Consider the following 13,495-nt stretch of genomic DNA (forward strand, 5'->3'; position numbering starts at 1 on the left):
CTCAGTACCCCTCAAGAGGAAATGTTAATTTATAACTGTTATTCTGCATCACTGAGGTAGGAGGGGGAAAAGAAGGGAATGTCACTTGGAATTGTAGTTTGTGTGTGTGTGTGGGGGGGTTGCTTATGTGTTCAGGCTCCACATGTGGGTTGAGTGTAAATTTATAATCCACTGTCAATGGAAGATGTCATCTGCACACAAAATAAGGCAAAGATTTGGGGGCATATGGCTTTAGTTTTGGAAAACAACACACAACTGGAATAGGAGGATTGAGATTGATTGCTTTTGTCAGTAGGAATAAAAAACTAAGCTATACATATAACTGAAAAATATTCACCCAGAATCAGGTTTCGCAAGCACCAAATAGGACACAGCAAACTAGTCAAGCTTATACACACAACTCTGTGTTTTAAAGTTTAATTGCTTCAGTTAAATTTGTCAGAAAGGATATTGTTATCAAGAACTCATCATGGAAAGCCATGAGGGAGCCAAGATCACACTATCAAAAATAGGCCAGAGAGGTCCCTCAGAAAGACTGTGTATATTTATTTGCTAATATTAATCATTTAATTCAAAGAGGTATCGAATGGGTGAAAGACAAAGACCATACAGTTTTTTAATATTCATTTCTATGAAATTTACTGATTGAAGTCACCTGGGATGTGAAGAGTGTAACAAAAATAACTAGCCTCTCATTTATAAATTAATTTGACCAGTCTATGCAGTAACCACAATCAAGTAATTAATCTTTATTCAAAACCGAGCCATCATCTTAAAAGAGTGAGAAAATATTATAGAACTGGACTATTATGTAGGTTTTGTTCCATTAGTCAGACTTCTTTTTTCTTCTTTTTTCAAGAGACTTTCCTTCGGAGCACTAGAAAATGAGCAATGTAAAAGAGACGTGATTAGCGTTTTACTGCTTGAGGATACAAAATCATTCTAATAAGAGTTGAAAGTGCTTTCCGGCTCCCCAGCCACATATACCCTAGTCACCCCATTTCATAAATCTTCAGGTCAAAGGTAGGAGGAACTGATCGAATTGGGTATTTTGCATCTTTTATCAGCAATTGTGACCCTAGTGAAAACTCAGAGCTGCGATCTTGATTTGCTTCTTTCAGTTTCATTTTTCCTTGATAATGTATTTAATTTTGTGCTCAATTAAAACAACATCACAGAATGCTTTCTCGTTTGGATTATTGGATAAAAACATAGATGCAACACAATATTAAAAAAAAAACACCAAAAACCACCACCAGCAGAGTCACACTGACTAAAGATGAGTAAGGCAAAAGATGGGTATGCCCACAACTCACAGAGCAGCCCCACTTCTGACGTGAGGCTTCACTGTTGCCTAAGATTAAGGAGCTCGGGACATGTTCTTTCCTTTAAAAGAAAAGATATCTATTCAGTATTTCCATTTGAGTTGTTAAGTCATTGCCTTGAGAATATTTGATGGGAGAAAACACTTTCAGCTACCTAAAGAAAAAAGCCATTGACTGGCTTAGTCTGGTTGGTACCAATCTGTCTTCACTCAATTCCGAGGAGTGAGTTGGCATTTATGGAAACTTCGAGCGTGTGATTCTTCTCTGGGGTCATCAGAGGCTCTTTTGTGGTATCATTAGGGGAACTCCAGCTTGGAATGATCCAGAATTTGACACACAGAGATTTTTATTAATTAATTTGTGCCAAAGCTGTACGTATCTTGTAACTAAGTTACACATTTGTCTTACAAATGTTATGTTAGGACGTATCCTATAGGTCTGTGTGCTGGGATATGACTCTAATTAGAGGAAGCGGGGCATCAAAAGTGCAGGCTTTGTTGTTATACAATGTTGAGTTTGAATTCCAGTTTTGTCACTTACTGACTGTGGACCTTAGGCCAGGTAATTAATCTCTCTAAGCCTCAGTTTCCCCAAATGTAAAATTACATCAACATAATAGAGTTGTGCAAGGATTAAATAAGATTATTTATGTTGTGCAGTTAACACAATGTATAGCAAATAGTAGGAGTTCATCAATGTCAGTTGTAATTTTTAAGAGTCATATATTAATACTTAAGGGTATTGTATTTTTGGAATGTAGAGAATAGAATACCTCTCCTATAATTTGTGTCGTTATTTTTTATCAGGGTGTATATACCAAGGGTGTATCAGAACAAAAACTTTTCCTTATAGCTTTAGAGTTGGGCGCACATTAAGTGAAGATAGCCTGAACCCTAAATTCTTATCAAATAAAGGAAGGCAGAGATTAATGTTTTTATGTTCATCTCTGCTAATGGCAGAAATGCCAGATTTAGCCTCATTAAAATGCCATTTATGTTTAATAGAGTTCCATGCAGGGGAAAGTTTACCTTGGGATAAATTTTTCAACTTAGATGAATATTTGAAGAGACTGCAAGTATATTGTAGATGTTTCATTCTCCCTCTAACCCACTTCCCCAAGCTCTTGAGCTCCGTGTCATTGGTGACCTTTTCCCTGGCCATGAAGGGCTAGCAACACTTTTGTTGGAGACCATCGTGGCAGTTCCATGACTCAGCCAGAGAGTAAAGGACTTGAAGTGACATGTTCTATCCCCATTGAGGGCTAAGCGTGTGTGGAGATCCCTCTCAAACATTTTAGTAGCGAGCTACTTACCTTCACATGGATAAATAGATACCATTTCACCATTTTGTGTATGTGTGTGTGCATGTGGCTGGGGGTGTTGATCAACTGCTATTTTTCTCTCACTCTAAACTTTAAAATATACATGCTGATTAATTTGTCAAATAATAATGATACTTTAACTTAAGTCGTAAACTTCCCTCTTCACTTTCGAAAAGCAAAACACACAACTGCAACAACATCCAAAAATCACCACCAATAACCTAAACCTGTGAAATTTTTTGGTTAGAATAAGAGGCTCTGATACGATAGAGATTTGTTTGGAGAACTTAACCTTCTTCAGAGAGTAAACTAAAGCTGGGTTGTTCTACACTTATGTGCAAAAAAAAAAAAATATCTTCTATCTGGCATATGGCAGTATGACAAGGACCAGACTGGGAGTCAGAACTTATGTTCTGCTCTGGTCAACCTCTGCCACTCCTTACAGGTGTCAATTGACAGGTTTCTTTACTTGTTTGGACCTCAGTGTCCTCGTCTACAAAATGATGGAAGTACCAAATCAGTGATTCTCATGGTAGCGTGTCTGTGTGTGTGTGTGCGTGTGTGTGTGTGTGCGTGTGTGTCAGAACTTGTTTATACTCATCCCCTCCCCTGCCCACTGCACTAAATGATCTATAAGATTCTGACGTGGACATCCTGTGATTCTCTAAAATGGATAGCCGTCATCTTGTTATGCTAGCCAATCAAGCAATGTGATGGGACTGATCAATGTTCTATAACCATATATAAATCATAAAAATAACTATTACTTCGCTCTATAAATGTCATAATTCTGTATGAATAGCACTTTTTGATTTATGCATTTCTACATTGTATCTTATAGTGAGCATGCATTCTTTAGTCAAGGAAAATACAGCTACTAAATTTTTTTACTTTAATTATTTTAAGATATTGGTAATGTCAGTCTCCTAACTTTCTTATGGCTTTGTTTTGTTTTTCCCTTTTTACAATGTATGCTGTGCTGAGCCTATTTTAGAAGTTAGACCCAGTTCCTAAGTTAATGGTGACATGGAAGGGCAAAAGATTGATACGGTGTTTCAAAAACTAGCACTCACAGTCATGTTAAATCTGCTTTAATTATAAGAAAAATCTGTAACTTAGAGAAAAAAAGTTTTGATTTCCATGATTTCATTTCTACCTAAATCACTCGACATTTTTCCTTATATGTTTATATGGCTAATTAAGTAGCGCAGCAATGGATACAGGTCTCCATCTGACAGGAACAGAGAGGCAACAGATATTTTGATGTGCACTCTCAGAAGCAGCTAGCCAAATATCAAATACATCTAGATGAAACATTTGGCATTTAGATGAAAGAATATGTCTTCATCAGAAGTCATGTGTAATATATCATCTCACTAGAAAGTAAGAATCATGAGGACTTCATGTGTGCACTGCTGTATGCCCAGAGCCTAGAATAGCACGTGGCATATGGTAGATGCACAATAAATATTTGTTGAATAGATGACTTAATAAATAAGTGGGCTATAGAATGAAATATGCTATCTTTATATAAAGCCACATGAAGCAGTTAAAAAGTAAAAACGTTAGTCAAACTTTTCTGGGGTCTGCACAATCCCAAACTGCCAGCTTGACATATTTGTCCCCCATCTGAATTGACTGGAATTATGACTGGTTCCACCATTATGTGCATGGGGCTGCTACACGTGCATGAATGTGTCATCTTGGCTAGGACCCCCTCCACTTGCTCGTGGAGATAAACATTTATCAGATACACAGAAAAGTCTGTTGGTTGCATTTTATTTTTCATTTGTTTTCTGGGCAGATGTTGGGTTAGCCAATTGTTTTTGGCTAGAGAGAGAATGGTCATTTGTTTTTCCTTGACTAAAAGAGCTGTGAGCCAGGATTCAGCCTTGTAGGAAATGCTCAGTGCGCCCTGGATTTTTATAGGCAAGGCTGTAAATCCAAGTTAAAGGGATGCCACTTGGGCTGAGTTTACAGAAACACGAAGGGGTGAATTCAGGGAGGGAAATGTGATATCCTTGTGGAGCACAATACCCTTTCCTTTATATAATTAGGCCATGGAGTCAGCCAAAATGAACAAATACTGAATTGAGGCAGTTTTGCACTTATTTGGCAAATTTAAAGTGGTAAATATAAATATAGATACAATAACAACATTGGGGTCTAAGGTTTCTGTTATTTGTGGTAGAAACGGAAAAATCTCTCTCTATGCACATTGAAAAGGCCTCTCTTTTTCGTGCCAAGGACCAGGGCACACAAAGGCAATTCTGACCCATTCTCCTTATTTCCTTTGCTCTGTTATGGCCCCACGTTGACCTCATTTTAGGACAGCTACTGATATTAAGTACAAGGATGAGATAAGCACAAGAGCACCAGCACCACCGATGGCAACATTATGGAGCCGTTATTGCCAAGTTTGGGGTCAGCTAAGAACGTTACAAACATTATTTCACTTAATTCTCTCCTTCTAACAAGTAGGTGCTTTATTACCCCCATGTTAGACAGGAAGAAAGGCACCACCTTGTTTAACAGATGAGCTAGAAGTAAGTGAATTGCTCCAAGTCACCAAATTGCTGTTGCCTTTTTCCAGGTTTCTCCTTGAGAAGGAAGTGTCATCTGTAACGAATAATTTTTTTTTTAAAATTAAGTATCCCTTAAGGCAATGCTCCTCAAATGTAGTCCAAGAACCAACCGCCTGGCATTACTTAGGAATTTGTTAGAATCTCATGCCCCACCCTTTACCTCCTGAGTCAGAATCAGCAGGTAACACAATCTCCATGTGATTCGTTGCGCATTCGGTTTTGAGAAGCAGTGCCTTAGGGTTCTGACCTGCTGTGTACACACTGATTTTGGAATGTAGGTCCCTGTTCCAAGGAGTTACAAGGTTAACTTTGACCTTGTTTAAGACCATGTAACCCCCCCTTGGACAGTGGTCTTACTGACCAAGTCTCGGGTCTAACCTATTCGGAGCAACAGTAGGCGTGATTTGTGTGGTTTCACCCAGCCAGTGACCCATCCCGACGGATCCTAGTATGTCAGATAGGAATGGTCCGCGATATCGTTTTTCAAGTGTGTTCTGAGCACCAAATGTCAGAATCACATTTGGGACGGATTCCTTGGCCTTTTCCCAGATTTTATACACCTGGGAAGGAGCCCAAGGCTCTGCTTATTCCACAGACTACTGGCTAAGGGTAAGAAAGGCCCAGCACGGGCAGTGACAAGTATTTTGGGGACATCACCCCAAAAAGATGTTCAACTTTTTCAGCACTTTGAAAAAATATTTAAAACTAACAGAGAGTATCTCAGAGTGCTTCCAGGAAGAAGAGGTACTCTACCAGCTTCTTCTTTGAATGCTTGAGAATGGGGACAAGAAACCCTGCTACCTGCCTTGCATTTTTCTCCCGGAGAAAGGAGGGGGCTCGAGGTCTCCAGCATCACCGCCAAGGAGCAGATGCCAGAGAGCACACCTCACTCTCCCCAGTTAGAAAACTCTGTGGAAAGAATCTTTAGAGTTTCCTTTGCATTGGGGACTCACCGTTCTCTTTTGGAACAGAAATCAAGAGGGGGCTATTGTTGGAGGGGTGGGGAAAGGAAGCAAGGCCGGAAGAGAGTGAGGGAGAGGACCGGAATAGCCTCTGGTTTGCTTCAGCCTGGATAAACCAGGGCCTCTGCCTGGATGGAGATGGTGGCGTCTCCCTCTTAGTGCAGGCCCTCTGGCCTTCCTCCACGGGAAGTGCAGGGAGAGGAAAGCTCCACATTTTCAGTGCTGTTTTATGAACATCCACCACAATACGCCACCACTTTGTTTCTTGCTGTATCTCCAGTTCAGGCAAATTTTTTCCCCAAAGCATAGTGGAGCTTCTTCCCCTAACCCCACTCCTATAGACTTTTTTAGTTAAAAAAAAAAAAAATCTACAAAGGGACGTCTTCTAGCATTATCCTAAAAAATGCATATATTTAACACTTTTAAGGTGCTAAAGAGCACTATATTTAATCCATCAAGATGGGGTTTCTGAACTATAGAACTTGAACTCTCAGCTTGAGGGACATGCAAAAAGGTCTACACTGTTACTCCAAGGTATATCCAGAATCCTGCCTCTTACCGTATCTTTTGTGGGAGCTGGGCAAGAAGGAACTATTTCGAGCATCAACTTTCTTGACCCTCAGGAGATATTCAGTAGTGCAGCAAGCACGTCAGCACCTCCTGTCTTCTCCCTCATCACCCACAGCCCTCCTGAACCCCAGTCACATGCCTTCTCAGCCGCCTGTCTCAGGCTCCATTAAGGTCCCCAGGGATGGAGACTCTTATCTCCTGGTTGCTGCCTGGGCCCCAGGTTGGAATGGAGATGTTGGAGAAGGAGTGGAGAGCCCAGTGTTTGGAAAAGAAGGTGCAGCCCAATACTATGTCATTTTGCAGAAGGCAATCCCATTTGGTGTGTCTTCACAACCTTTAAGGGCGCAGACATCCCACTCTTGACCGTGGCTGACCTTGGCTCTTTTGTGCTCCTTCTGAGCCTCCTTGGAGGGGAATTTCAGCATCACATATTTAATTCTTACAATTGGGAAGGCCACTGAACCATGAGCAAATCCTATCCCAGAAGGATCAGGAGAAAGTGCCAAATTTATTTGCTCTTCAACCATTATGGATTTCTGTGAAGGGGGTGTTGTTTTACTTAATAAAATGCTACCTCTTCTGTACATGGCACAATTGCCTTACACATGTAAACACACACCACACCATACACATACAGAGACAGCAATCCAAAATCATTGGCTCTTATGGAAGGAAACCATGGATTAACACTAAGTTGTTTATTTGACTTGAGAATGTAGTATCTGATTCTCAGTTCCCTGTATTCCAAAAGATTTACTCTCCTAATTATATTTTTCTTAACAATGTTAAAAAGAGTTTGAATTTTGTTAACTAATGGTAGTGGGGTAGAAGGTGAGAGGAGATGTGTTATTGTAAACAATTCATGAAGTGCTTCATTTGCTTACCGTGTGTCATTTTGAGAATGTAAGTAATACAGGACGGAAGGCTACACTTGGATTCAGAGAGTAGAGGTTTGAGTGTGCTTAGGCCACATAAAAAGATGGCAAATCAGTGAACCCAAATGCATATGGAAATTTACTATAATAAAAATAGCATTGCATATCAGATGGGAAAGTCGGATTATGTAATTAATGATGTTGGGACAGTTCAACAGCTGCATGGCCTTTTGTACCTGATCAAAGATAACTATTGAGAGAGAGGGCAGACAGAGAGAGGAGTTTTGAGCCCTCACCAGCTCTGTGATCATGGGCAATTGGCTTTGCCTCTATTTCCTCCTCTGTAAAATGCAGGAGTTAGACGGTTGATCTCTAAGGATACTTCTGATTTTAAGTTGTGTGTTCTGAGAATTTAGTTAAGGATGATTGTCTCATACCTGTCTGCTTTATACTTGTCCTTTCCTTGCTAGCATGTCGTCAACTGCCACATATACAGCTACAACCCAAGGCTTTGTTCTTTCTCACTCAGCTGCCTCTCACTTTATTGGGTTCCCCCATCCTCTTGGCAACATGTAAAACATGGATGGGAACCGCGGTGAGAAGACAGCCCAGAAAGCCAGGCTTGGGGGAGTGGCAAGCCAGTATAGAGGAGAGGTTACAGCCCATGTCCTAAGGACAGCTGCTTGAGAGCAAGTCCCAACCCTCTTGTCTGCCAGTGATGTGACCACAGGTTGTTGTAATTTCTTCATCTGCATGACAGGTGTGAAATAGCGCCACCCTCTTAAGGTCTGTTGTGAGGATTGAGTGATAATTCATGTCATTGCTTAGCACAATCCCTACCTCATAGTAATAGTCAATAAATGTTAGCTCTTTTAATTATTAATCTGAACTCCTTCTGCTCATGGGCCCTGGAGCTTTCCTGGAGGGTGGGAGTGGGGTAAGAGGCATATGCGTTATCAAGCGGTAGACTCTCATTAACACTAGGAACTGGGAGTCCTGGGGTGATGAAATGGCTTTTTTTTTTTTTTTTTAATCCAACAACTCAAAGAGACAGACTGGAGTGATTTCTGCTGCCCTCAAGACAGTATCATTGAGGGAAACTTCCAAGATTCCATCCCCTGGAGGCAATTAGATCCTGAAAATTTGATGAATGTAGGCTGTGAAATTGCAAGATTGTGACATTATGCAGGCGGGTGAGCCAGTTAAGTTAAACAGCAAGTTTCAATTTGCATGCTAAATGTGCCTTAAACTACATTTGGATCAAGGTATCATTAAATATTAATATAAGGGCCATTGTAAACCTCCTCTCCATGGTAGCCATTCAATAAATATGAATTGCAGCTTCAAACCAAAAATCTTCTATCACCGTGATATGTGCATGTCCATTTTCCCAATTTCAGCCTCAGTGCAGTACAGCAAGGAATGTGTATGTACACCAGCTACCTGTGGGTTCCCGTAACTTCAAGCATCTCAGCCATAGTTAGCAGCCCTCCCCCAAATATGTATATATTTAATAGTTCTTAAAGTGAATCGCATTCCCCTGTGTAAGGTGGTAGTGAACTCCTTTTGTGTGCACTTCCTGCCTTACACACTGTGAAATCAGGTTCTAGATTCCAAAATTCAGAGTTTAGTTTTGTGGGTTGCCCTGCCTACGAATTCTTTCATGTGTGTCTGTTCTCCCAAACTACATAGGAACAATATTTGTCAGGGACTGTGTTTTTTAACCATTTTTGTACTGTCTAGGACAAGAGCCCTCCAAATTCTTGCTGGTCTCACGTGAATTGTCTCTGAGAGCCTCTGGAAAAAAGCTCTTATTATCCCTACTTTAGAGATGAGGAAACAGGCTCAGAGAAGATAAACAGCTCTGTGAGTGTCCGAGAGGCAGAGTTATGGCAAGGAGTCAAGGAATCTGTATTTAGTTGTCAAGTGCCCAGTGTTTACATGCTGACTATAGTGTTTTGAAAGTATATGTACCTCTGCTTTTCCAATCTGGTTATAATGTAGTAATTAATAAAATGTAAATTAATTTAAAGATGTTACTAAACTCATAATAGCTTTTGGCCATTTTGTATTTTTTTCTAACTTACTGGTGATTTGCAAAATGGGTTTATTTTTAAAATTTATGAAGGGAGTCGTCATGCTGAGAAGCCGGGGAATCACTGCAGTAGACCAAAGCCAGGGTTCACTAATAAACTGATGGGAGGTGCTTTGAATAATCTAGGTCTTCTGGCGGCAATGAGCTTTTCCATTCTTAAACTGCTACCTATAGTAAGTTTGTATATTTGAGAGAAGTCTAGAAAGCATCTGGACGTATTCATCATTATTTTGTTCCTTCATCTAACAACTATCTCCCAAAAAACTTCTGGTTGCTTCCTTTATTACCTGTGTGAACTTGGGCAATTTGCCCTCGATTCCTCATTGGCAAAATGGGGAAAAGAGTAGTACCTACCTCATGGGACGCTGTGACAGTCACAGGAGTTAATGCATGTGCTGTCTCTAACACATTCGTGTTGCACAGGAAACACTCAGCAAATATTGTTGGGTGTTGTGTTATGTGCCACTTGCCACTGTTTTTGACACATAGTCAGGACTTGATAGACATTCTTGGAATCAATTAGTGAATAAATGAAAATGTGAAATAGGAATAAGGGGCAATTCTAAATATGTAATTCCTCACCTGTACTTCCCTAGTCACAGGCAGACAGAGCAGCTGACTTTATGCAGATGCTCCATTTGGGAGCATTCGCTTCGGTGAACTCAAGCTAGAGAGATGGTGATGCTTCTAGATCTTCTGGCCCAGCAGAATTTACAGGTCTATCGACTTTATTAGCTAGCTTCATCAAGACACACATTTAAGGGATTAGGCAGAGAGAGTTTGGGCTTGGAACCGAAGTCAAGTACAGGTTTTAATCTTCATTAAAAACTCTAAGAGGAAACAAGACAGTAGACCATTAGATAGGTGGAAAAAAGCCATGCTTTCTTGCCACAAACCAACATTCTGAGGACCACCGTTATAAGAGGGTCAAAGGAAGTTAGAATGACCATTCATGGCAGGCTTAATGTTTGTCTGGCTTAAAATTTCACTTCCAGAACATCCCCCAGATAGTTTGTTAGCTTTCTTACATGAAAATCCTTTGAGCTTGATAGAAACTCTCTTTTTCCTTCCGTGCTTGCAAAGTGTGGTGTTGAAGGTAGTAGAAAAGAACCTGTTGCTAGACTTTAAAAAATGGGCTGCACTGAGTTTCACTGCTGCCTGACATAGTTGTTTTCACAAAGATCTCGGGCAGCAGGGTCAATGAAGAGATCAGAATCGGCTGCTTTTTCTAAGACCAACCAGTAATAATTCTAGCAGCTGTTGCTCTTTGGCTGTGCCCTGTGGGTGAGGCTCCTTGCTGATGCTAGAGACACTAAAGTGTATAAGATACAGTTTAAGCCCTCCAGAAGTTTCCAGTAAATTAATGGTTATACCGAATGGAAATGAATGCTTCCCTTGTCACCTCCATCTATTGGCCCTGTTCCTGCCCACTGGGACCACAGGAAACAAATCCAGTCCATCTAAGTGTTAACTCTTTGAAGTATTTAAACAAGCTATCAATGCCCCAAGCCTCCAACACACCTCCTTCATAACATGCCAGGGGCCTTCAACTGTCTCAGTAAGATATGGTTTCACCTCTCCTCACCAGTGGGTTGCATGCCTCTGCGTACTCTCCAGTTTGTCCCTGTCCATATGTTTAACCCAGAATGCTCCCTATCCCTAGCCCAATGGTTTGGCCAGCGTACAATATAACTGGGCTCTCTGAGGCCATTTTCAGAGTTATAGCCACTACTGGTATTCTTCCCCAAAAGGTCCAGATGAAGGGGCCTGGAGTGGAAAACAAGGAGCTTGGAATGAGAATTATTGATTTACCTTATTATTTTTCTATCTCCTCTTTCCTCTTTACAGCCATGAGATTATCTTCTACCCTGGTTGTTAGGAAGCCCAAATACTGTTATACATACTATTTGTTGAATGCCTTTTTTCTTTTCTTTTTTTTTTTGGAATCAGGGGCTTTACATTTCTTATTTTATGAAATTTCATAATACCTTGTAAGGTGGGTTATTATTTTTTATTGCTGTTTTTAATTTTTAATTTATGATTTTTTATTTTTTATTATTAGCTTCAGGTGTACAAAACAACATAGTGATTAGACATTTACAAACCTCACAAAGTGATAACCCCAACAAGTCTATTACTCATCTGACACCAAACATAGCTATTATAATACTATTGACTATATTCCCTATGCTGTACTTTACATCCTGTGACTATATGTGTGTGTGTATATATATATAAAATTATAGTTGACATTCAATATTATTTTATATTAATTTCAGGTGTACAGTGCAGTGATTAGGCTTTTATATAATCTATGAAGTGATCTATCTCCCTTATAAGTCTAGTACCCACCTGATACTATACATAGTTTTTACAACATTATTGACTATATTCCCCATACTGTATTTCACATCCCTGTGGCTATTTTGTGACTACGATATTGTACTTCCTAATCCCTTCACCTTTCTCACCTATCCCCCAAATCCCCTCCCATCTAGCAACCATCAGCTTGTTCTCTGTGTCTATGAGTCTATTTCTGTTTTGTTTGTTCATTTATTCTGTTCTTTAGATTCCACATATAAATGAGATCATATGGTATTTGTCTTTCTCAATCTGACTTATTTCACTTAGCATAATATCCTCTAGGTCCATTCATGTTGTTGCAAATGGTAAGATTTCATTCTTTTTTATGGTGGAGTAATACTCCATTGTATAAATGCACCACAATTGCTTTTTTTGTTTTATTTATTTATTTTGTTCTTTACATTCCACATATAAACAAAATCACATTGCATCTGGCTTTCTGTATCTGACATACTCCATTCAGCACGATACCCTCCAGGTCCATCCATGTTGCTGCAGATGGGGAAAACCCATGGCTGAGCAATATTCCATTGCACATATGTACCACCTACTCTTTATCTATTCATCTATTGACAGACACCTAGCCTGCCTCCACACATTGGCCATTGTAAACAATGCTGCAATGAACATATGGATGTACATGTCCCCTAGAAGCAGAGTTTTGGGTTACTTTGGATAAATACCCAGTAGTGGGATTACTGGGTCCTTCTTTGTCTCTTGTTATAGCCTTTGTTTTAAAGTCTGTTTTGTCTGGTATAAGTATGGCTACCTCAACTTTTTTTGTTTTTGTTTTTGTTGCCATTTTCATGAAATATCTTTTCCCATCACTTCACTTTCAGCCTGTGTGTGCCTTTCAATCTGAAGTGAGTCTCTTGTAGGCAGCATATATAGGGGTCTTTTTGCTTATCCATTCAACCACCCTATCTTTTGATAGGAGCATTTGATCCCTTTACGAGGTCTGACACTTAAGTTCGCAAACTTGTTGAAATGATGTTTCTAAACTTTTTTGATATCAGAGGAATTATTTATTATGAATTTGTACCAACTAGACAAACAGTTAACCAAGTTTACTATTTGGAATTTGAACTTTTTCACTCAGCTGAAAAGGCTGAGTGAAAAAGTTAGACTACTGAACTTTTCACCAACAATTCATGGCTCTTGCATCGCAGTGTACCAGCTCACACCACACCGTGAGGGAGTTTTTAGCCAGTAAACAAAAAACTGTTTTGGACGACCCCGCCCCTACACTCACCTGATCTGGCCCCCAACGACTTCTTTCTTTACCTGAAGATAAAGGAAATATTGAAAGGAAGACATTTTGATGACATTCAGGACATCAAGGGTAATATGACAACAGTTCTGATGGTTATTCCAGAAAAAGAGTTCCAAAATTGCTTG

At 39.9% G+C, this 13,495-nt stretch overlaps 1 protein-coding gene across 2 annotated transcripts in view; it reads left to right on the plus strand.

Annotated features, from left to right (window-relative positions):
* The window catches only part of ZNF366 (zinc finger protein 366), a 129,007-nt gene that overhangs the window by 62,609 nt on the left and 52,903 nt on the right, over positions 1-13,495 (plus strand). The window lies entirely within an intron of this gene.

This window comes from Rhinolophus hipposideros, assembly GCF_964194185.1.
Source record: "Rhinolophus hipposideros genome assembly, chromosome: 7".
Lineage (NCBI taxonomy): Eukaryota > Metazoa > Chordata > Mammalia > Chiroptera > Rhinolophidae > Rhinolophus > Rhinolophus hipposideros.